Raw genomic sequence first — 14070 nt, forward strand, 5'->3', positions numbered from 1 at the left:
GTTGGTAGCTTTGGTTCTTAGGTATCAGATGAAATTTGGAAATTTCTCAGTCCATACAGAGCCTTTCCAGAACTGTGACTTGTGCTATCTACCTACATTTTCCTGCCTCATGATAGGGTGTCAGTAAGAGACGGTGAGTCCTCCTTATACGATCAGCTCCTTCTTATAGGTCTTTGGAAGCCAATTTTCAAGCCATCATTAGCACATTCAGACATGTCAGCTGTTGAGCTAGGATACAAATATACATATGGTCAACTCTTATACTGCCACTATATTACTATAACATTGTGTAAGCCTTGTCCCTGTCTAGAAAAGTAATTACCTTTTTGTTATTTACATCTGTAGTTCCTAGCATGATGGGGCTCCAATATTTGACTGAGACATCTAGGTGCTATTATAAAGCAAATAATTATTATTAATACAGCATTAAAAATGTAATAATAATAATAATAATAATAATAATTAATAATGGTAATGCAAGGAGTATTTCACATATAGATTTATCTTCAATTGGTATAACTAGTAAACACCCTTTATAGCTTCAAAAGATATGCCTACCTTTGGGATTGTTTGAGTAAACATGCTTTCTTGTAATTAGGCTTATTAGCATTTTAATTATTTTTCACCTCAGGAAGAGTCCTTTAAGTTTTTTACATAGTGAATCATCATATTTTCCTTTAGACATAAGCGTAAGCCCATTATCATTTTTATACACAGTTAAACTGTGGTTGAGTATAGTTTATAAGTAAAACACTCACAGAATTTTCTTTCTGCAAAAGATAAGGTATACACAGTTCTTGAAGGTGGCCCCTGCTTACTCCCACTGATGGGTATAGCACCTTCTGGGTTACTGTATTCACTTTGGATAACTGATCTTAGTTTTTCCTCCTATTTGTTCCTGTCCCCCCACCCTTTATCCATATCTTTTAATTTCCAAGTCTCATTGCCACTTAACATAATCTTGTTCACTTCATCTTCCTGATCTCCTTTCCCAATTCTTGAAATAAAAAATGGCCTTCTGCCACATTTCTTTCTCTAATTTTATTATTATATATATTGGCTGCAAATGTGCTCTGACTCATCTATCGTTTCCTATCTTCTCAGCACCTGTGAGTAAGGAAATAAATCCCAGTAATAGAATAAGCTGCAGGACTGCGCAGACTCCCAGATGGTTGGGGGGAAAGGAACACTGTAGTGAAAACCTGAAGGAAAAAAAATTCAACCTAGAGTTGCTTTCTAATAGTTTTTGAAAGCAAGGAATATATGTAGTTCTAATCACAGGATGGGTATGGAGTGATATTATGAGTGTCACACAAAGTGACTTTTTAAAGTGAATATATACCTTTTTTTAAAAGATAAACTGATTTGTATTAATGATCTTAGCAAAACTCTTTGTGGTTGATCATAACTGTTCTTTTCATATGCTGTCATTAAACCATAGGTTAGGGCTTCTGTAGAATGTATTGCTAGATTAGGCATTGTTATATTAATTTAGATGGAATACATGGGCTCAAAGGTGTTAAAATAATCCAATCATTGTCCAACATTAAGCGGTTTTAAAGAAGGTTTGGGTTTGGTATACAGACTTCAGCTTGCTTAGTACTATAGCAAACACAGAATTAAAAATCCTTTTAATCTTTTATTAAAGATATCGAAAAGAAGGAAAAAGAAGTAAAGCATTTGACATGTAAAGTATTAAGTCAGGCTTTCATTTTAATAACATCCCTTATTCCCTTCCCCTTTAGCTGGGTTTTTAGAAGGAAAAAAACCCTTATTTGACCGTCTTTAAAATGTTATCAAAGATGGTAATAACTGTCCTTTTGAGAAGTTAGTTGAAATGGATTAGAGCTGTTGCTGCTCTGATCTCTGATCTCATTTCCTAGAAGACAAAACAAGACAAACACACAAAATGGAACAGAAAAGAACAACAAAGATAGAAAATGCAGCTTTTGTCATTGGTGTTGACTTTCATTTGCAACCTCAGTGCTGGAAAAACACCGGCACAGCATATGCTGTCATCATCTACTGTGAGACCTAGCAAACTTGTACCAACATCAGGCTATTTAGGGCATTGCATTTAGCTGCCTCTTCCTGGTCATAGGCTTACAGCAAGGGTTGCAAAATACACAATATTGGCTCGCTATGTCAGATTCTTATTAGACAGAAGAAAAAAAGGAGAGACATAGGAAAGAGAAGAAATAAGATGCAGAAGAAAAACGACACAGTAGAGGAAGAGGGGAGTGGGGCAGAGACAAACTCTTACATCCCAGGTGGTGGTTGGAATTCAGGCAGGGCTGGTGGTGGTGACGGTGTCATCTGGGTTTCTCTCTCTGGTCTGGACTAGTCAGGATATTTTTAGGATCAGGATGAAGGGGGTCCCAGGGCAGTGGGGGTGACAGCCACAATGCTGAAGATCACTCCAATGGACAATTTTTCTCCCCAAAGTTTTTTCCTTTAGGGACCCCAAAAGGAAGTGATGGGTGGAATATTCCATTTCCTCATTATTTTGTCCACCAATTAAGTCTAGTTTCCAGCACAGCAATTTTGGTTCACGGATTTCTGGTTTCACACTTTTCTTGTTTACCAAGAATGATCTTAACACATCCTTTGAGTTATATCAGCAGGCCTTTTTGTTTAGACTAATTCAGTCTCTCTCTCTCTATCTCTCTCTTCTCTCGCTTTTGCACCGTTTCCCGTCAACATTTCTTTTTTTAGGTTATTGTGACATCTTATGAATTTACATTCACTTTTTACGGTTAAGCTCGCAATTAGAGTAAACTTGTATGGCCAGCTATCACAACAGCACATACACACGCTGTAACCTCAAAATTTGACTCAAGACACCCCTCTATAATGGCCTAATTATATTAGTAGACCAACCATTAGACTTGTGTGTATCGTTGAGTAACAGGAGGACGTTCACCCAAGGGGAGTTGCAGGAGTTTTACTATGGGTTTCCCTTTGATCACTGTAAACTTTTCTGGAACCGACTGATTTAGTTTACCCTTGGGAGAACATGGATAAAGCCTCTGGATCAAAAGATTGACATAATATTACATAAGTCATAGAACACAATACAATGTAACACTAGTCATATAAACACAATGCAACAGCAATTATATAACATAAGACAATGTAACAAATCCCTTCAGTCAATGTATAATAACAAAATAACCACTATCACAATATTATACAGTTGTACTAAGCAGTTACATTCTATATGGGATAGCCAGTCGCATATAGGATGCTGACAGCAAGTTCTTAAACATTAAAATCTAAACACAAAATGACATACATACACAAACATCCAACTTTATTATCCCAGTCATACATATACATTCATCCTAGTTGTTACTATAGCAGAATCATCATTCTTACTACCACGTAGTCGTCTTATCCCTCAGTTGGTCCTTCTGCTCTGTCAAAACAAATGGGTACTTCTCTGCTGCTGCTGTCACTGCTTAGCTGCTGCTGCTTCTCTGCTACTGGGTGCTGCTTGCGGAATTGATTGATCCGTCGCAACAACTTAGCCATCTTCTTCCTTTCTTCAGTAATTTCAGCTCTTATCTTTCAGCTTCTGATGTCCACTCATTCTGGTGCCTTCCACTCACACTGATTAAAACCTGTCAGCACTCTGCCTTATATATAGATTTTGACCCTTTTTAAATGGCTGCTCTTTCAATTCTAGTACCCGTTCTGCCAATCAGCTTTAAGCTATTTTGCATACTCCTGCTGGACCTGGCCGAGAACTTGCACTTTTACTTGACTGAACCCTCCCCTCAGGTACTTTGGAATGACCTTTATTTCACTCCAGTCTACCTGTTTGCTAATGGTCAGGTTATTCTAAGGCTACCATTTTGATGTTCTCAGGTGAAATAACTATGATCGCCATTTTGGATCTCTAGCTGTGATCACTCAAAGCTATCTTTAATATTAACTATAAAAACATTTTAAAATAATTACATATTTATGTTCGCCTTATTACTATGATTCACTGCCACCACTCTAATTATGCTAAGTAGCACATGTTAAAATTACAATCTTTCTCCCTGCTCCAGCTATGTGACAGGGAGTTGTTCTTGGTGCTGAATCCCTTACATAGGTCAGAGCAGCTTGAAAAATCTCTTGTATCAGCATAACCTGTTGAAACTATTAGTGAAATACTGCATGAAAACAAAATTTCATCAAATTTGTCACGTACAGTACTGACATGTCTGAGTATTTTTAAATGAGGTGTCTGAGCATATTGTGAGTTTTGGAAACAATTTCTGTGAAGCAACTACTGTACTCTCCTACAGTAAAATGAAATTACTCTTGCTTTCATCAAGAATCTCTATAAAGCAGATTCACTGGAAAACAGTGTTGAATTAGAAGAGGTAATGCAGCAAAAGTTAAATCTAGATTCCTTATAAGGGAAATTCGCACAGGAAATTCAAGCCATCCAAAATTTGGTTTCTGGCAGAGCCATGCTTGTTGTAATGTGAAATATTATATGTTTCATTATAAGTCCACATGTTTTACAAGTCTCTTAATTCCATTTTAAAAAGATATTGGGTTCAATCTACTTTAAAAATACACCAGCAAATAATTGTAAAGAGCATTATTGTTCCTGTTTTCATCTGAAGTAATCCATAGTGGAAGAATTGACACAGAAAGTATATTTGTATTTATTGAAGAACAACAAGTTAATTGAGTTAAAATATTAGACCTGTTATTCAATATAATGATGTGTCTTAAGCATTGAGCACTATATCCAAGGAACAATTTCATTATAATCTGTCAAAGTGTTATGCTGGCCAGAACAATATGGTGTTCTCCTGTTGCATTTGCTTATAATGGAAGAGCCTAAATTATGGCAAAACTATTGTTCTTCTGTTATGTGCGTAGGTGTGGGTGTTGAGAGTGCTGCCGCACCCCCTGGCTCAAAGTGGTTTCCATCATATACAGGGTTTACAGTTTGGTTCAATGGCTGTCAGCACCCCCACTATAAAAATCGTTTAGTATCCTGGTTATGTATGTATTGCATATACTATATCCAAGCCTGGGCTATGAGTGTATAATGCCATGGGTTTAGCTTCTTATTAATCTTATCCTGAATAAGGAGATTAAACACATGGCAATTGCTGACAAGGCTCCAACTGTTGTGGGTTTTGTGTGGGGTTTTTTCTTTCTTTCTTTCTTTCTTTCTTTCTTTCTTTTGAGATTAGGGGTCATTCAACTGAGGAAATGTCCACTAATAGATTCAACACCTTCCCACTTTATTTTTTTTTCCAGTCATGTAGGGTCTATAAAGCACATCAAGAACTTCAGTGAACAAAATAATCTTAAAGTGGATCAGGCAATTAGTTGTGTCTATGTCCACTTCTGATTTAAGGTTACCATAACCCAACCATCTCAAAAACATTACTCAGAGATAAATTTGCAGGCAGGTAGAAGTTTGCAAAACTGTAAATGTAACTGGATTTGACAGGAGTTAAGTGTTGTCTTAGATTGTCTTGAATGGGTGGGGAGCTATCAACCATTCACTTCTGGGAAGCTGGCACCAGGTTTGCCCTCAGGAAAGAACTGAAAATCTCATTTGTGTGTATGTTGTCAAATATGAGTGTCTTTAATGAGTTTTATCTGATTTCACTTACTGATGTTCTGACTCTGCTAGGGGAGTTCCAATATGTAATGTACAAACTGTAGAAAATCTAGTAAAGAGGATTTGGGTCCTTTGGAGATTTTTAATGCATCCAGTTTAATAAAAAGCTATGGTAATAGACCACTAGGGCATTCAGTTGCTGTGTATCCTACATAAGGTATTTACATTTATTATTCTAAACAGAATAAAGAATGCAATAGATTCAAGGTTATGACAAGAACTGGCAGAGTAAAAACATTTGAAATCATATATGTATCATCGTAGAATGTTGATCAAATGGCAGTCACTGCTTTATATGAATGTTATACGTTTCCAGAAAGCCTTTGATACTGAGGAGAGAACAATTTTATGGAAGTTGCTATGCTGCTATGGAATCCCTCAGAAATTTTTTAACATTATTCAAAGCTTCTATGAAAATGTGACATGACAAGTAATCTATGATAGCAAACTAACTAAGTCATTGAAGGTTATATGGGTATCAGATAAGGATGTCTTTTGTCACCATAGATCTTTTTACTGGTAGTGGATTGAGTAATGAACAAGATCACAGATAATGGACCAAGGTAGTCATTTATTTTTTGTAAAGGTTCAAATGTCTTGGTCATGATATAGTCACGGTTCAGACTCCAGAGAAAATAATGTAAAAAAAAAAAATAATTATGATAATGAGTAAGTAAAAAGATTTCAGGGTCTGTTCAAAAGTGTCTGGCAGTCTGGATTTAGCCTACGGTCTACCTAGTGGCTATCCCTGCAATGGACTTTCACACAAAAGTTAGAGGACCTTGACTTTGCAGATGACATCTATTTGCAATCCCATAACCACAGAGACATGAAAGTCAATACAAATGACCTCCAGGCCTATGCACAATTAGCAGAGTGAAAATCAACACCAAGAAAACTAAAACCATGACAATCAACACACAACAAGGAACATCAATAGCACTTCCAGGGACTGACATAGAACAGGTCTGATATTTCACATATCTTGGTATCACTGTACATACAACAGGTGGAGCAGACAAAGACAGTAAAGCCAGAATAGTGAAAGGCAGACATGCCTTTATAATTTGAAAGCCAGTGTGGAGAAACAGAAATCTTGCCCTCCAAACTAAAATTAAATATCTGAACACCATTATAAAATTGGTATTATGGGATGATGAAACTTGAAGACTTATTAAGACCTTAGTATCTAAATTCTAAGTTTTCATAAAAAGCAGTCTAAGGTCTGGTCTACATACAGACCTATTTCAGTATAACTCTGTCTCTGAAGGGTGTTAAAAATCCACACCCCCTGAGTTACGTAGTTGTTAGTGCAGGAATGAGTACAAAAAAGTATACATTTTTGGGGGAGGGAATCTATTTAGTTAATAATAATGAGTTGTTTTTAGATTTCAAACATACTGTAGGCTTAGCACTTGTTGGATACATTGTGTAGAATTGGGTACTTCTTAAGGTGATTAAAGGAGGCATAATCTTGCCAATATTTATGGTAGGCTAAATTTGGGTATAGAATCACAGAGGTGGAAGGGACCTCAGGAGGTCATCTAGTCCAACCCCCTGCTCAAAGCAGGACTAACCTCAGCTAAATATATTTAGGTAGGTAGGTTATATTTCCCTGCATTCCTTATAATGTATACACATTATCTATCTATATATATATATAGATAGATAGATAATATAATAATTTCCCTTATTTTAGTGATAATTTTTAGATTGTCAAGGTGGGTTTAGTAGCTGATCCAGCTAATTAAAATACATGGTACCTCCATGTTCTGAGCATGTTTAATTTAGATTGTAAATACTTCAGATCAAGGACTGTCTCTTTCACAGCCTTTGCAAAGTACCATGTAGTATTATGGAGCTATATAAATGTTTGTTAATTATAACAATAATATTAGTAGGAAAACTGTTCTAGGTTTATATATCAGATTGTTGTTCAAATCATTATTTATTAAACTAGGGAAAAGCTGAGCTCTCTTTGACTCTTATGAAGAATCAAGCTTTACAATATCATTTTTAAAGTGTTTATTTCAATTAAGTTGTACTTTGGAAAACTATGCCAAAGTCCACAGGGAGGCACTGTGACCTAAAGGGTAGAGCACTGGACTGGGAATTAAGAGATCTGGATGCTTTCCCAGCTCTGCCACTAGCCCGCTGGGTTACCCTGGGAAAGACACTTCACCTCTTCCTCAATTTCCCCACCTGTAAAATAATGATACTGACCTCCATTGTAAAGTGCTTTGAGATCTACAGATAAAAAGTGCACTCTTAGAGCTAGGTAGTATTATGATTGATGTTGTTAGAAATACTTTGCAGGCTAATGGCAAGTGGGCTTTTACTGGACAGTTCATTACTAAGAAAAATTGAAGTGGTCTTAAATTATGTTTTTCAAATACATTAAAGATTCCTTGCAGTTAGTTGTTACAGGTATTATGTTTACTTACATTGTCCATTAGCAACTTAAGAAGCAATTGTAAGGTTATTACAGTGTAAAACACTGCAGGTTTCCTTTTTAACTAACTTTGTAATTAATCAGTGTAGCATTGCTGATTTATTCAACAACTCTGCATTGAATGCAGTCACTTTTATCAAGTAATTCATGCTGGAAATTGGTAATTCTTTCATTTCATGCTGTGTTAACATTCATTTCATATAAGTGTAAATTTAAACAAATAATAAAAAATTACCAGATGTATAATTAGGATTTAGCTTTATCTTTTAAAATTGCTGTTTGCTTGAAATGTATCTTTGGCAGTCTCACCATTCCATCCATCCCCCCGAACACTTACAAAGTCAAAAAAGGAACATCTTATTGGCATACTTTATTGATGTGCAATTTAAAAATGTTGGGAGTTGGTGGCTCCAGTAAATGTTTCATTTTGGTGGTACAGATATTCTAATTTAAGATTTAAGATTCCATTTAGAGCTATGCATCAGTGTTAAAGAAAACCAGTTTTTGTGGTTTTGCTAGATTTTCACAGTGTATAAGAAATTTACATTTTTGCAAGTCTTATATTTTAAGCTCTTTGGGGCAAACACCATGACTACCTTCGTATTGGCACTTACCACAATGTGTCCTCTAATCCCAAAGTAGGCCTCTCTACCATAATTCTAATAATCTCAGTCCTTTTACTAAGAAATCTTTCATGAAAATCCCTTTGTACAATTTTTAACCCAAAGGAAATACCTAATGGTTTCAGTGTGTACACCAAAGTTAGGAAATTCAGGAAATGCTATCACATAATCTCTGAAAATTGTTTGACATTACAGGGGGGACAGGGACCATTTGCATAACAATGTGATTGGACAGGATGAAGGTGCATATAAATTTCAGTTCATTTAGAATCTTATCTGTGGATATGTCTACACAGCAAAGAAAAACCTGTGGCTGGTCTGCGCCAATTCAAGCTTGCAGTGCTCGGGCTGCGGGGCTGTTTCACTGCAGTGTAGACTGCTCTAGGAATTATTCGGCCAACCTAGCTACTGTCTTTCAGAGAGGTGGATTACCTACACCAATGGGAGAACCTCTCCTGTTGGCATAGGTGGTTTCTACCCTGAAGTGTGACTGTGGTGCAACTGTGCTGTTGTTGCGTTTCAAGTGTAGACAAGCCCGTAGTGGAATAGCCCCAACAGTGGCTGAGTCCTTTCCTTTGTCCGTGGCATTATTGCAACCAGACCATCATTCATATGGGACTCATCTCACAAGACTCTTTGCCCTACTACATGTGCAGATAAACACAGCGAAGCAAGGATTGTATCAATTGTGTAGTCTATGTGTTCAGATAACAAAGTTCCCTGGCAGCTGATTTATTTCTTCTCTGGGTTATGGTGTTTAACATCTCCTTTGCTACAAAGGATGAGATACCATTTTCTGTAAGATATCATATGACACGGTGCTACTCTGCAGATTAGCAAGCTTGCATGACCTGCTGCCCAGCCTTCTCAACAACAGGCTGGTCTTATTAGCACTTTGCAGATCAGCATTAAAAATATCTGCCCCATTAATATATAATGTCCTACCATCATTAGTGCCGTGCAATTGTCTGTGATTAATTTGTGATTGAAAACCATAAAATTATAAAAGCTACAAAATGAAAACATTTTCCCATTTACTGCTTTTGTGGGCTTGATCAATTGCCACAGGCCAGTCAACTTAATCCCACCTGACCCTCCTTGGCAATAGAGCAGATCACACCAATTACATTTTCTTATAAATTTGCATATACTGAAGACTGCAATGCAAAATTATGAGCAAGCAATGGAAGAAATTCAGAACATGTGTAAAAGTCTACAGGAGGAATTAAATATACAGAATTGTTAGAGAGAGTGTGAGTAATTTTGAGATAAATGATGTATTTAGTGATGGTGGTGGTTAGAAATGTCACTGATAAATGATTAAGACAAAATGTAATAATGCTAAGAATAACAATAACCCTAATGAGTAACCCTATTCTGTTAACAAAAAGAAAGAGAAAATAGAAGTGGGATGAAGATAAGGGCACTAAAACAGAAGTTCCTGACCCAAGATATTCTGTAATTGAATCTGCTAACAGTTTAATTGGATTTTAAGAATTAAAATGTCAAGTTGTCAAACATAATTTTAAAATTGGTAAAGAAGCACTTCACATGATCACCTTGAAATCTGGTCAGTTTCAAAAACTGAGTTAAAAGTAGTTTGTCAACTATTGTGGTTTCACAGTCACATTCATGTTGTTGTTTTTCTTTTTCATGTTTTTATGACCCCTTTGACTTATAGAGAGGGGGTAAACTGATGGACTACCTAGCAGGATCAGTGACACTGATTATCCACAAAGTGTTACAAGAATCTTGTGTACAGGAAGAGGGTAACTTGAGAGAAAAATATCGGAAAAGTTTTCTGATGGTGGAGCCCAGTTGTGTTCCTGCAGTTGCACAAGCAATCAATACATTTGTGTGTGCATGTAGGTATTTAGCTACTTAACTGTTTTGTATTCATCAGGAAGCAGGTTCAACCAAATTAAGTTTAATCACTTAACCAATGGATTGTCCCTTAACATGCAGTCCTCAGATCAGGCAGAATGTATGAAACAATCCCTAATATAATTTTGAGAGAGATTCACACTGAATGTGACCTGAATCCTGGCAAAGAACTGTGTTGCAGATTTCTATAAAACTTTTTTGCACAGCCCTTCCCTTTATTTTGGAAAAAGTATTCACTGAAGAATTTCAGAAAGAGATCATTGCCCAGATTCTGATGACAGTGCTGATCACCTATTTGTGAAGAGAAACAAGGATGGGAAAACTGCAGAGAACCTGTTCCTGAGAAGATCTTTATGAATATAAAATGTGCAAATATTATCAAAATTATAGCTACAGATCTGACAGTATGGCCCACATGAAGACCAAAAGACCGAGTGGGTTTTATGAAAGAGGGGTACTGATTGTCAATGACAACAATAATAACTTCCATCTAAACCCAAAAGTGCAGATGTCTGGATCCCGATCTGCGCCCATGTTTATAGCTGCCCCAAGCCTTTTTATATAGGGTCATGTAGCCTCATCGTGAGGTAAATTCATGTGAGCTTGTTTTTTTCTTCATGTGGAGAACTGCACTTAGGCATCTTAAACTGATGTAAATTGGTGTAGGTCGACTAAAGTCAATACAGTTATGCCAATTTAAGCCCAGCTGAGGACCTGACCCCCAAAGGGCGGGGGTAATTGGTAGTTGTTCATCCTTCCCTCTGCCTACTTTTTAATGTCTTTCATGAATTCCTGCTATATAAAGAGCAATGATGGAATGATTATTAATAAAGAATTAAACATTCAATCCATATGTGACTATAATCTGAGAACCACTCTTTAATTTTCCCACTTTTTTACTCAATAAGAAAAAAATCATTTGGCAAACTCAGGTGAAAGCAATTTCATCTAATGTGTGTGTCTGAAAGACAGGATCTCTCCTCTATCAACAATGTCCATTTCAACTTTATATGAAGATAACCTGTCTAGGAATAAAGATATGCTCAAACCTAGCTGCCATTGTGTCAGTAGACTCTGAACATCTCATAAAATAGTTAAACAAGAATACAGCTAGATGGCAACTTCTTCCCTTATCTCTGTTAAACAGGAAAGAGAGAGCTAAAATGATCACTTGTATTCTGGGATTACTTCTTCCAAGCAACTCTGTTTTGAACAAAATTACTACTCAGGTTATGTGGAAAAATAAACAACTGTGACTTTCATGTATAATGTGTATAATAAATACATACAATAATTTTTAAAAGCATGCTCTATCACTCCCACGTCTCTCTATCGCTATTATGTGCTTTTCCATATTATCTCTCTTGTGAAGTTGTTCATCCCCTCTGGCTCTACCTGTGCACCATCTTAGGTCAATGTTGAAACAAATATTGCAGCTCATTTGGGTGCAGTTCATATCTTGATCCTACCTGTTTTGTTTTCTGAAACCATCAGAAAAGGAGTGTGCTATGCATGACATGGAGGCAGGAGTTAGAATTTTGCCCATGTGGCTGGAGCTTCAAGACAACTTTAGAACCTGGTTAAAGACAGAATAAGTTAACTTGTACGGCAATCTATCCTGAGATTAGTGAAATAGAGGAAGAAGAAGGGACTCTGGTTTTCTCCCATCCTGATGCTTAAATCTTGAGCATCTTAACCATCCTAGGCCTAAAAAGCCTGGTTTAATCAACAGTCTATTTGCTCAAGGCCTTTATCTTTGCATTAGCAAATGCACAAAGTGGTGAAAAGCCTTATCCTGTGAGCTCAGGATTTGTTGTGAATCTAGTCCACTATGGCAAAGGAAAAAGCATTATCTCCAATTCCCAACCTCCATGGGCTTAGGAGACCTAACTGCCATCACCCCTCCTTTTTCCCCTGACCTCATAGCTGGACCAGATGGCCCACAACCCTTCTTCAACTGCTAAACACTTGCAAAATCTGATCTTTACAATTGCTCATATACGCTGCTATGGAGCAACTCATGCTTTTCAAATGAGAACAAAGTAACATATACTGAAAAAAATAGTCAGGTGAGTACGGTTGTCTTACAGATAAAGATGTAAATGTTTTATCTTATGATACCCCATTTTCTTTTGTTCACAAGGACAACAAAAACTAAGACTTCCATGTAGCTCTTCCAGTCCACTACATACATACATACATACATAAATAATAGGATCTCCACACGGAGCGTTTCCCATGCATCTTATTTGTACACAACTGCCTGCCCATCATGAAATAATGTACAGAAAATTGTATCAGCATATTTGGAAATGAGTCATTTTGCTGTGATTATTTACAGATGATGTGTAAACTGAGTGCACATTCAGCAGCTGGGGAAGGAAAAAATAAAAGTTCCAGCTACAAGACACTTCAACAACTCTTTCCTCAGGGATTTCTTTATTTCCAGAAACAAACCTTAAAACTAGAACACATCAACTCAGACTACTGGGTAATAACAACCTGAGGCCAGTCCAGCCTCAGCCAGCTGGGAAGACAGAGTTCGCACCCTTCTTCTGTGGGTAGCTTTCTTTGTATCAGCTTCCCCCATTCCTTTTGTAACCCTGCCCAGATCAGCCATGTGAAACATAGGAAACCTTTACAAGCTGAAGCACATTTTCACTTTGTCACATAGTTCAACTGATTACAATACCACCCCCCCACACTAATCACTGCTTTAAAGGGAAGTTGGGGGGGGGGGGGAAATAACTATTTTACATCAGAGGAAAACTGAGAAATGTATGGCAAAATGTTAGACAACTTTAGTTCATCATCCTGGCCATTATTACAAAACAATATGCACAGTAGGTATTACTGGACACCAGAATGTCTTTTGTAAAACACAACAAAAACAAACAAAAAAAAAGTGGGGGGGAGGACTAATAGACCTTAGCAAATGATATTTAGGCCGGAAACTATCACTGTGCAACATATTCTGTCCTCCTATTGCAAATTATGCAACTAGTGGGATGATATTGAAGTTACATTTTATAGCAAATTCCATTTATAAATAATCTATAAGAGGTTAATAAATGGTTAATTGATGTTTTGATAAATGGCTAATCAACAGTTAAAGATTCTTATAGAGTCCAGCCAGTCAACAGATTGTTTATAACTATATTAAGCTTATTTTGCTGATGTGCTTATAAAACTATCTATCTGTACAAGCCACTGATGTTTGTAACATGCTGTTAGTCATTTATTAACCATGTATAAATATAACCGTAATATAAAATGTGTCCAATATGTTTACAGGCTTTTCCAAAGTTCTAAACAGTAGGTGCATTTGGCAAACTGACATTTCCTAAAACTGATCAGATACAGCTTTCTATTTCTGAGAAATCAGGGAACTCTCCTTCCTCTACAAATTGGCTGAATGAATTATCCACCACAGCACTGATGAAAAAATGATATTAGGAATGAACATC

At 36.7% G+C, this 14070-nt stretch overlaps 1 protein-coding gene across 8 annotated transcripts in view; it reads left to right on the forward strand.

The window, feature by feature from the left end:
* CCSER1 (coiled-coil serine rich protein 1) overlaps positions 1-14070 on the forward strand; it is a 1029451-nt gene that overhangs the window by 402854 nt on the left and 612527 nt on the right. The gene's annotated exons all lie outside the window — the stretch shown is intronic.

Source organism: Emydura macquarii, unplaced genomic scaffold (genome assembly GCF_026122565.2).
Source record: "Emydura macquarii macquarii isolate MOO-44397 ecotype Brisbane River unplaced genomic scaffold, CSIRO-AGI_Emac_v2 contig_1790, whole genome shotgun sequence".
Classification (NCBI taxonomy): Eukaryota; Metazoa; Chordata; order Testudines; family Chelidae; genus Emydura; species Emydura macquarii.